The following is a 12531-nucleotide window of genomic DNA, read 5'->3' as shown; positions in this document are numbered from 1 at the left end:
AAGTGTCACTGACTTACAACAAGATTCAGACTACAATCTGAAAGGAATGAAGTAAAAGAATAGCACTTCCAGGCCTGATCACAGTTCTGGTTAAGCACAATTGTCTTCTCTACAACACCAATCTTTTCTCAATAAAACACAATGAAATATGAATCTTTATTTTCATATACACCACTCTTTGATAATTCAAACATAACCTCTATATCAAAATTACATGACAATATCACCTATTTATACACATTGTCAACCTTGACAACAAGGTCAACTAAACCCTCAACTTACAATTACAAAATTACACCACATAATATAAAGATCGACCACCAGACCAATATAATGATTTACGTGACATAGCATGAACTTAAATCAAATATCCAGATTCTCAACACCACTGAAAAATATGTCAAGATGAACTATAACATGCTATACCACTAGAAAAACCACATAACATGAAGAACATCACCTAATCAATAAAATCACCAAGAAATCGCACAAATTAATGTGGTGATAACTTAATTATGAATGAATAGTACCAAACCGATATTAAGAGGGGGGGCATAAATTAGTACAAAAAAAAATACAGTCCAAAACCGGTTTGACAATAGACACTTCAAATGACTAGCAAATAGTGACACCAGTTTGAAGCAGAGTGCTTCTGGTAAAGCTAAGAATGTCTAAGACAAGCATTAACCGATTACTCACTTATCTTTTCACTCAACTCGAGACTACAATACCATTTCACCCTTATGTATAAACAAGTAATCTATCATCAGATCATAATAACAGCTAGTTCAACATGTTTTATTGACAGGCATAAAACACAAAACCATGATATGCTTGAACGACAATAGAAAAGTATCACAAGATAAAAGCATCACACATGACACATATTTTTCATGTGGAAACCCAGCTGGGAAAAACCATAGTGGGGATGAATACCCACAAGATGTTTTTGAACTCTTTAGAAGTCCACTCTATTAGGAGCCTTGTCCGATTAGAGACATTACAAAAGGTTTTGCTAGGAACCGATCTTGTTAGAGATCACCTAGTTAAGGGATGGCTACAATACCTAGTTAGAGGATTTCAAGAACTCAATAGCTAAAGGATTCCAAACTTAATAGCTCTGAGTTACCCTATTAAAGAATTTTCAGCAAGCCGATTAAGGCTACCTTGTTAAGGGATTTTCCAACTATTAAGGTGGTTAGAGATCAACAGGTATTACAATGATCTGGTAACAACACTCAATGCCAATGCAAATCCACTTAGGCTCCTCTTCACCTTCTGCACTTACACTCTGCAAGTATCACTTCTCTCCTTTTGGTCTGGCAAGAATCATGTATCCCTTCTCTTGGATACACACACACAACTTTTGCCAACAACCTCAGAAAGAGAGACAACATCGACTTTATAGGAAAATAGATAGGTCTATAACATAAACCCTAAACCCTAAACCTATTAGGTTAAGGAATTCAAATGGTTCAATCCTGACCATTGAGCACACTACATTAAATGCAGCAGATCTTGATTCACACTCAAGACATTCTCCATCATCCATTTCCATCAATTTTATGGTGGCTGATAACCCATCACATGTTATCATCATTTTACAGACTTTGCACATTCCCGAGGTAGATAGGAACAATCTCCCTCATGCAAGATCCTTCACGCACATAGGCTTGAGTAGCAACATGATCTGTTCTTCTTTACAATGCTAACTCATCACACAATATCATCAGTTGAGCCACACAGGCTTGAAGCACATCAACCGGAAACCCTAAAGTTGAGACTACCAACCGGTAATCATACAATACTTCCATATGCTGGTTCCCATAACTATATGCCGGTTCATCATGAACAAGCACACCACTTCACTTTGGCACAAATTTCAGTTCACAGTGTTATACCAGTTCTTCATCATATTGACATCAATGACAACATACAATGTCATTATGTCCTCATACCAGTTTAGATAATGCCAACAATCTTCCCCTTTGGCATTGATGGCAATATACAAAGATATGTCTCCGTTTCACATCTTCTCCCCCAATTTCTACAAATATCTTCTCTGCTTCACATTTTCTCCCCCTTTGACAACAATGCCAAAGTGGAGGCACAAGCTACCCTATTCCATTATGCTTCTCCCCTTGAGGAGTAGCATCCTTCAACACATCAATCCAAAATAAATTTGACTATGCAATACCTGACTGATGTGGAGCATATGCTTTTAGCTCATCTCCTGAAGGGGTAGTACCCCTAATTCACCTCTTAAGTATATGAATGTGGTCTTTGGGAGAGGCTTGGTGAATATGTTTGCTAACTGCTCTTTACTGGAAACATGCTCCAGTGCAATTTCTTTGTTCTGAACCTTTTCCCTCAAGAAATGATACTTAAGCTCAAAGTGCTTGGTTCTAGAATGTAAAACCGAATTCTTAGAGATTTTAATTGCACTAGTGTTATCACAAAATATACTTATTGGTTCAGATACAGGAACTTTGAAGCCATTCAATACATGCTTCATCCAAATTGTCTGAGTGTAGTTCATGAAAGCTACAACATACTCCGCTTCCACTGTAGACTGAGAGATACAACTCTTCTTTTTACTCATCCATGAGACCAGTCTACCACCAAGGAAGATTGCACCACTGGTTGTGCTCTTCCGGTCATCTACATTACTAGCCCAATCAGCATCTATGAACACTTTCAGGTTAAAATCATTATTGTATGGATACCATAACCCATAGTCAATAGTTCCTTTCAGATACCTACAAATCTGCTTGACTGCAACCAAGTGGGATTCTCTTGGACTTTTTTGGAATCTTGCAGTAATGCCAACTGCATGTGTAATATCCAGTCTGCTATGCACTACATAATGCAGCTTACCAATCATTGATCGATATTCCTTCTCATCAACCAATGCAGAGTCATCCTCTTTGGATGGTTTACAACTAGTCACCATCGGTGTACCAACCAATTTTCTATCTTCCATGCCAAAGGTCTTCAACACCTCTTTGACATACTTGGACTGAGTGATAAAGATTCCATCCTTCATTTGCTGGATCTACAGTCCAATGAAGAACTTAATCTCCCCTATGAGTGACATCTCAAACTCTTTCTTCATCTCATCTACAAATTCATGACTCATCTTGTCATCTCTACCAAAGATAATGTCATCAACAAATACCTCATAGATTAGGATCTGATCTCCTTCAAACTTCAAGTAGATATTGTTATCTTCACTTGTTCTTGCAAATCCAATCTTCACAAGATGGGAATGCAGGCATTCATACCATGCTCTAGGTGCTTGCTTTAGCCCATATAAGGCTGTATGTAGCCTACATACCATGTCACTATCTTCAGATAGGGCAAACCCATCTGGTTTCTCTATATACACCTCCTCTTCAAGTACACCATTTAGGAATGCAGATTTTACATCCATTTGATATACTTTCAAGCTTTTAAAAGCTACATATGCAAGAAGCATATGAACTCCTTCCAATCTGGCTATAGGAGCAAAAGTTTCTCCATAGTCTTCTCCTTCTTCTTGAGCATATCCTTTACATACCAATCTGGTTTTGTTTCTAATCATTGTGCCATCCTCATTTAGCTTATTTTTGAAGACCCATTTAGTACCAATGACATTGTTATGCTCCAGTCTGGGTACCAAAGACCATGTACCATTTTTCTCTATCTGGTCAAGCTCTTCTTCCATTGCCTTGATCTAGTCTTCATCTTCATGTGCCTCTTTAAATGATTTAGGCTCAAATTCAGAGATCATACATGAGTTTTCTCTGACCTTTCTTCTTGTAAGGATTCCTGCATCCTTATCTCCCATGATCTGATTAGGATCATGATTCAACTTGACATACTAAGGAATGGTCCTGATGGATTCCTCTTTCTTTTCTTCTTCATCTTCATCTCCATCAATATCAACATCTACATCTACCAGTGTAGGAACACTATTACTGGTACGCGGTTGACTGACAATTGATTCCCAGAAGGTTGCAACTGGTTCATTTACCACTTACTTACTGCCAGTTTCCTCAGTTTTCTCAGAGGTTTCATCAACTCTTACATTGATGCTTTCCATAATTCTCTGAGTCCTATTGTTGAAACACTTGAGAGCTTTTCTCTTAGTGGAATATCTAAGGAATATTCCCTCATCACATTTCACATCAAATTTGCTCTGGTGTTCATTCCTCTTGATGTAATATTTGCTACCAAACACTCTAACGTAGCTAACCACAGGTGTCTTACTAGTCCAATACTCATAAGGAGTTTTCTCCTTACCTTTCTTGATGAGTACTCGGCTCATTGTGTAGACTGTAGTGCTCACCACTTCTCTTTAAAAGGTGTGAGCTACCTTTCCTTGAATCAACATGGTTCTAGCTACTTCAACCATAGTCCGGTTATTCCTTTCTACTAGGCCATTCTACTATGGAGTCTGGGGGGTAGACAATTGCCTCTTGATGCCATGTTCTTCACAGTACTTGTTGAATTCACCAAAAGTGAATTCTCCTCCTTGATCAGTTCTCAGGCACTTGATCCTTTTACTGCTTTCCTTCTCCACTAAAGCTCTGAAAGCTTTGAACTTTACAAAGGCTTCAGACTTGTCTTTCAAGAATGTGACCCACATCATTCTTGAGCAGTCATCAGTGAGAATCATGAAGTACCTATCATCATGCACACTTCTAGTTTTCATGGGACCACACAAATCAGTATGCACAAGATCAAGCAAGTTGTTAGCAATGAAAGATTTACCTTTAAAGGTTGAGGAAGACATTTTCCCCAATTGACACTCTCTACACAAGGTATTATCTAGTTTTCTTAGCACCGGCAACCCTCTAACTGCCTTGATCTTATTGGCCTTTATAATGTTATCAAAGTTTACAAGGCAGAGTCTCCTATGCCATATCTAGCTATCATCAAATTTAGCCATAAGACATACTTATATTTGCATTCAGATGAAATAGGTTACCTTTGGTCTGCATGTTGACGGCCACCAATTCACCATTCTTTCCTTTGATTCTGCAAATTCCATTCTTGAATTTTAGAGTGAGGCCACTATCATTCAGCTGGGCAACACTCAGAAGGTTGTGTCTGAGACAATCAACCCAATACACATTGTCAGCACTACTCTTTCCATTTAGAGAGATGGACCCTCTGCCTTTGACCATGTATGGTGCATCATTGCCAAAGCGAACCACACCACCATCATACTCCTCCAAGGATAGAAACTTGCTCTGGTCACCAGTCATATGGTGAGAATAGCCACTATCAATGATCCAATCACTGGAATTATCAAACCAGGAGACAAGAGCCTTCTTGTCTGACACATCTTCTTTGATAGCAATAAACACAATATCTTCATTTTCTTCATCCTCTGATTCTTCATCTATGACACCTTCATCAACTACCATAAAACAGTTTCTCTGGTTTCCTCCTTTGAATTTCTTGAACCTTTCTGGTTTGTCCTTATTGTCGCCATTAGGACAATTTACAACAATATGTCCTATCCGGTTGCAAGAAAAGCATTTCAAAGGTAGCTTACCTTTGTATTTGTCGGTTGCTTTAGGAATTTTCCTAGCAAGGAGAGCTTCAAATGCCATCAAAATCTCCTTATCTTCCATTTCTCTACTCTATCTTGGTTCACCACTAGTGCTAGCTTCTTTTCCTTTTCTGGATGGTATAGCAAAATCTTTAAAAGCTAATTTAGTCTTTTGAACACTACCATCAAAACTATTTAGCTCATAGGCTATCAACTTTGCTATGATGGAGTCTAAGGATACCTTATTCTTGTCTATTGATCTCAGATCCTGAATAGCAGCAACCCTTATTGCATAGACCAACAATAGGGATCTCAAGACTTTGCTTACAACAATGGCATCTTCTATTTTACCACCTGCACTCTTGATATCTCCAACAATGGTTTTGATCCTTATTCCATATTGTTGAATGGTCTCACCTTCAACCATTCGCATATCTTCAAACTTCCCTCTAAGGCTTTCTTCCTTAGCCTGTTTTACATGGTCATCATTGCCATAGATATTTTCAAGAGTGTCCCATACCTCTTTGGGATTTACCTTATCCTTAACATCAATAAACTCAATGTCAGATAAACTATTCATTAGGGCTTCCATGACTTACCCATTCTCCTGAATCTCTCTCTTTTGGTCATTGGTAAGGGTACTGGTAGGAGTAACATAGATAGTCTCAACATAGCTACAGTGTTGAGTGCCCATGCTTCTGATGAATATCTTCATTCTATCTTTCCATATACTAAAATTTTCTCTATTAAACTTTGGACCTTCCCTCTTCATCATTAGACTGGGATCTTTATCTCAAGCGGTTAAGCTTATAGCACAGAGGACCTGGAGAATGCTCTGATACCAATTGATAACTTAAGGATGAATGAATAGTACCAAACTGATACTAAGAGGGGGGGGTGAATCAGTACAGACAAAAATACAGTCCAAAACCGGTTTGACAGTAGACACTTCAAATGACTGGTAGATAGTGACACTGGTTTGAAGCAGAGTGCAATCGGTAAAGCTAAGAATGTCTGAGACAAGCATTAACTGGTTAGTCACTTAGATTTTCACTCAACTCGAGACTACACTACCATTTCACCCTTATGTATAAACAGGTAATCTATCATCAAATCATAATAATAGCTAGCTCAACATGTTTTATTGATAGGCATAAAACACAGAACCATCATATGCTTGATAGATAATAGCAAAGCATCACAAGATAAAAGCATCACACATGACACACATATTTTTCACGTGGAAACCCAACTGGGAAAAACCATGGTGGGGATGAATACTCACAAGCTATTTTTGAACTCTTTAGAAGTCCACTTTGTTAGGAGCCTTGTCCGGTTAGAGACATTACAAAAGGTTCCGCTAGGAACCGATCTTGTTAGAGATCACCTAGTTAAGGCATGGCTACAATACCCAGTTAAGGGTTAAACCATGTTAAAGATTAACTTGTTAGAGGATTTCAAGAACTCCATAGCTAAAGGATTCTGAACTCAGTAGCTCTGAGTTACCTTGTTAAAGGATTTTCAGCAAGTCAGTTAAGGCTACCCTGTTAAGGGATTTTCCAACTGTTGAGGTGGTTAGAGATCAACAGGTATTACAATGATCTGGTAACAACACTCAATGCCAATGTAGATCTTCTTAGGCTCCTCTTCACCTTCTACACATACACTCTGCAGGTATCACTTCTCTCCTTTTGTTCTGGCAAGAATCACGTATCCCTTCTCTTGGATACACACACACAAGTTTTGCCAACAACCTCAGAAAGAGACACAACATCAACTTTATAGGAAAAGAGATAGGTCGGTAGCATAAACTCTAAACCCTAAACTTGTTAGGTTAAGGAATTCAAACGGTTCAATCCTGACCATTGAGAACACTACATTAAATGCAGCAAATCTTGATCCACACTCAAGACATTCTCCATCGTCCATTTCCACCAATTTTATGGTGGCTGATAACCCATCACATGTTATCACTTGGTTAATCATTTTGTGATATGTGAGGATATGATGGTATATGATTGTAATTGAGGATCAGTAATGCAAAGGTTATTCTGGTAAGGGTTTAGTGTTTTAGAACCGGAATAGTCAGAGCTTGAACTGAAACTCAATCAGGCATAGAAGATGCATTAAATGAGTTTAGTCTTATGTTTTATTATTCAAAGTGATTGTAGTCAGTGAGACTCCTTTGTGTTGAGTAGCTCTAGGCTATAAGCCTTCTTGCATGTCCAGGCCCCCCATATTATGTAATATCTTTTTCATATGGCCAATGGATTGATATTGTGGGTCACAAATCCCATCATGGTTTTTTATCTTTGAGGTTTTCTATGTATAATTCTCTATGTTATGGTATTCACTTGTGTGATTGGCTTATTGATTGCTTTACTTCTTTCAATATTATATATACTGGTTTACTAGTTGGTGAACGCATTTTATAATAAGGTTAAAATTGAACATTCTAGTACAACACTAATTCAGCCCCGCTCTCAATGTTCTTGGATTCCAACAATTGGTATTAGAGCCTTATGCCTCAAAGGAAGTCTAATAGCTTGAGGGAGATCCATGGATATGATTATGTTGAAGCAAATTTAGGTAGCACTTGAAGATTATGATGCTAAAAGGATGAAGATCCTAAAGTTACAAGATGAATTGAATTCTTCCAATGAATTCACTCTTATCCTATAGGACAAGTTGTCATGTGTTCAAGCTAGGAGGAAGGAACTTCTGCAAAATCAGGTTAATGAAGAGAAATATACCCTTAATGAAAAAAATCAAAAGTTGAGTCAGAAGAGTATGGTCATGAGGAATGAAATGAAATCCCTAACTATGAGTATGTCAAAGGATATTGAAGACCGAAAGATGAATCAAGAAAACCTTGAGAGATCTCTAAAAGATAAATCTAAAGAATGCATCCGGCTGGCTCATGAAAATGAAATGTTGAGAACAAAATTAGTGCAATCCCAAAGAAATGAATAACAAATTGAAAGACAAATGATAATTCTAAGAGATGATCTTACTATTACAAGTGAGTACAAGGACACATTTAAGGTTAGTTCAATACAACTTGATGAATTATTGAAAAACTAAAGATAAAATGGAGATTCCAGTGGACTTGGATTTTAGCAAGGTCAAAGCTCTGGTACTACAAATGAAGATTAGAACCAGAAGACACTGGTAAAGTAGCTTAATTATTACAAATTCAATGGTAGATGCTTTGTTTGTAATAAATTTGGTCACATGACTAGGCAATGTAGAAATAGAGCAAATCAGAACTATAATTCTACTCTCGGTCAATGTTCAAAATGGAATTAGTATGGTCATAAGATAGAAGATTGCAGAATGAATGTTAAATGTCATGCATGCAAAAAATTTGGACATATGGCTAATCAATGAAGATCAAGCAATTAGACCAGTTATAGCAAATCAATTCAAAACAACAATGTTACATGTTATGCATGTAACAAGATTGGACACATAGCTAAGTTCTGTAGAAGAAAAAATTCACCGGTTAGAAATGATGGATCAAATGATAAAGGGAAAGAAAATATCAATGAAATCCTGCAAGATCATATCAAGAAATGGGTCAGGAAGTCAGATGATCAATCAACAAATGGGAATGCTTTGGCTACTCAACTGATAGAAGAGGTTCCTCCTACACTGATAGGAAGATCATCTGATAACTAAGGCAGATGCCTTAGGGGTAGAGAAATTTCATGAGAATATTGCATGAGCCCCGGGAAGAGATTTAGGAAGATGTTCTAGATATTGGAAAAGTTTATCTGGTATGGAGATGTTCGACTAAGATCTAGTATGTTCCACCAGAATTCATTCATATTAATGATGGATTAGGGTTTCTTGAAGGTTAAAAGGTTGAATCCACTTTATTTTTTATCACCTTGCATTCAGAGTGATATAGAGGGAGTTTAAGGTGATTCAGTATGGCTGGATATGTTCTTCAGCGATTCCAACAATGATTGGAAGAGTTCCCTAGGGTTTCACTAGCAACCATTTTATAGGTACTTATCAAAATCATCTTTCATCATGGAAGCAAGATCATCCTTGACACCTAATTTCATTGAAAATCCTATTGTTGTCAAGGTTAAGAATCATCCTAGGATAATTTTCAAGCAATTCCCACATATTGCCACCTTGGATGATTCGATTGGTGCATTTTATGATGTTTCAGAAGGATTTGTTATGTGGAAGATGTCAAAGCATATGTTTTCACTACCACAATGAGGATTTGGGTATAAATGACATCAAGAGCATGTATATGAGCAAGTTGATGGGAGACTCCAAAATGATCAAGCCTAAGTATAAGCACATTGAGGATCTAGGGTTTATTGGCATTCTTGAGATTATCCAATATGTATTGAGAAGGTTTCATGGAGAGTTCATTTGGTTGGACAGAACTTATAAGATCACGAAGGAGGCTATTAGGGCCATCACCGATTTGCCATAGATTGGACAATATCTAGAGAAAAAGATTTCAAATGATCAGGTTAACAAAATCATTGACGCAACTTCAGACCGATGATTGATGAGGGTCAACACCATCACTGATAGAGACATCAGATTTGCCAGCATGATCATTGGGTATAAGGTAACTCAATCCAATTGTCTCAATTCTATTTCTAGCCCCTACATATATGTCACACATAATATTATGAGGGAAAATAAGAAGATAGATCTCTATGGATGGATGTTAGATGAGTTATTAATTAACCTTGGGAAGATGAAAGGAGAGAAAAAGGGGATATTCTGGTATGGAAATCTTATTGTCTACTTGATGTTGTTTTTCCTCAATGAAACTCTTGTTTTGGAAAGAGACAATGGGCATTTGATATCCCGTTAGGAGGACAACTGAAACAATCTATTACTAGTTTGGGTAGTCAGCGAGATAATAAGGTTTGGGGTTATTTCAAGGCATTTCAAAAGGCAATAAAATCTAGAGAGAGGGTTCCTGAATAAATTGTTGAGAAATACTCAACCGACATCTTCTTTATGGTTAAAAGGGATGAAACCTTAATTAAAGGAGTTAAGCCCCGAAAGATATGGATAGAGGAAATGGGACATGAGGTTGATGCTGAGATGTTGGATGCTTATGCCAATATTTTGATTGATGCTCCTATTGATGAGACTAAAAAATCCTTTGGTACTGCAAAACAAAAGAAGCAAGAGGTTTGAACTAAATTCAATTAGAAGAAGAGGGAGAAACAACAAGGCAAGGCCAACAAATTTTTTGAGCAAGTATCTCAGGACATTAAGGCCTTAATGGATGTTGTTCCAAAAAAATGAAGCAAGAGGAAAGAGTCTGAAATCTTCATTGAGCCTATTACATCAAACTCTGGAACTGAATATGACACACCTTTAGCATTCAAGAGTATATTGAGGAAGAAAGGTGAGGATTCTAAGGAGCAAGCAGGGAAGCAACCGATAAGAAAGGTCACAATCAAGGCATCGACCAACAAACCTGAAAAGAAAAGAGCTCAAAAGGAAAAATCTCATACGCATTTTGTACCATCCAGTACTAGTAAAAGAAAGAAGATGGATGACATAGACCTTGCTATTTTTACTGGTAATGTATCTATAATCCCACCTAGGACTTATGCAGAATTGGTAGATGAAATGACTAAGGATGGTATGTTGAAAAATGTATAATTTTATTATGAGCACTTAGATGATGATGAGCAGAGAGAAATTGAGGAAGTAGTTTTGTTATATCTAGATATATTTAAAAAAGCTTTGTTGCAAATTGAGAAGCAAATACCAACACAACTATATGACAATCTAGATGCTAGGATATTATCATCTATGGAGGAGGATAAGCGCCTAAAAATTCAAGAATTATTAACTACTTGTGTATCAATTACTCCAAATGAGTTGGATATGACTCTTAAAGTTGCAGATAGAACAATTTTTTGTAGCAAGAATAGGATAGTTAGTCTTATGTCAGGTAGGGTTAACGAAATAATTAGTGAGACCCACAAGGCATGGATTCAATTCTTTATTGACAACCCTAGTTTCTACACTTCACCGAAAGATAAAAAGACACTACTGACATCCTAGTTGAAGGGAAAGTAAAAGGTATTGTAGGTACCCCACCTACAATTTGGAAATATTTTAAGGCATTGGATGTAGATCCCTTGGTAGAATATAATGTACAGGACACAGAGGATATATTGATAGATTATCACAATTTATAGGTCAAGGATACAGTTCATATGGAACCAACATTAACTGATATTGCACCAAGTGGCAAAGCCACTAGTGAAAAAGAGGAAGTTATTAAATTTAATCAATCATCAAAAGAGAAGAAAGAGGACTAGTAGTGTTCATATCATTGTTGTCAATTGACACCTCATAGGTAGAGAAGAAGAGCATAACTGAGATGAGTTCTAATAAGCTCGTGATGATGGTTTCTCAGAAGATGATGAAGGAAGGATCAATGGACAAAGGAATAATTGATCAATCAATCCCAATTTTGTAAAGACTTGGCCTAGAGTACCATTTTGACAAAGGATCAAGACCATCCAGCAAGCTCAAAATAATTACTTAGCAGATTTCTAAGAATTTTCAATAACTGTTGTAGATATCTAACTGATAGGCATTGGAGAGATTCACACAAGCTAAGAGAGCTACTTTTGATCAAATGATTGAATCAATGAAGAAAGAGATTATAGACAAATTGAAGTTAATTGATAATGCTTCAATAGAATGTACTAATATATACAGAGTATGTTGTAACACAAGATTACTTACTATAGATATGGATAAAGGGATTAAGCATTCTCATGATTAAATTGTAGGTATAGTCAATTCTTTTGATGGATCCAATTCTTTGACTATATCTATTAATGGATAGTTTTTGGTATTAGATGCTCAAATTTTATCTCTTGAAAGGAATAAATATAAAATAATAAGGAGAGATAAAGGGCTTGAAGGATTGGTGAGTCCTTGGTTGGATTCCTTAAGTGTACATAAGAAGGAAT

This window comes from Cryptomeria japonica, chromosome 9, assembly GCF_030272615.1.
Source record: "Cryptomeria japonica chromosome 9, Sugi_1.0, whole genome shotgun sequence".
In the NCBI taxonomy this organism is placed as follows: Eukaryota; Viridiplantae; Streptophyta; class Pinopsida; order Cupressales; family Cupressaceae; genus Cryptomeria; species Cryptomeria japonica.
This window is presented reverse-complemented; position numbering follows the sequence as displayed.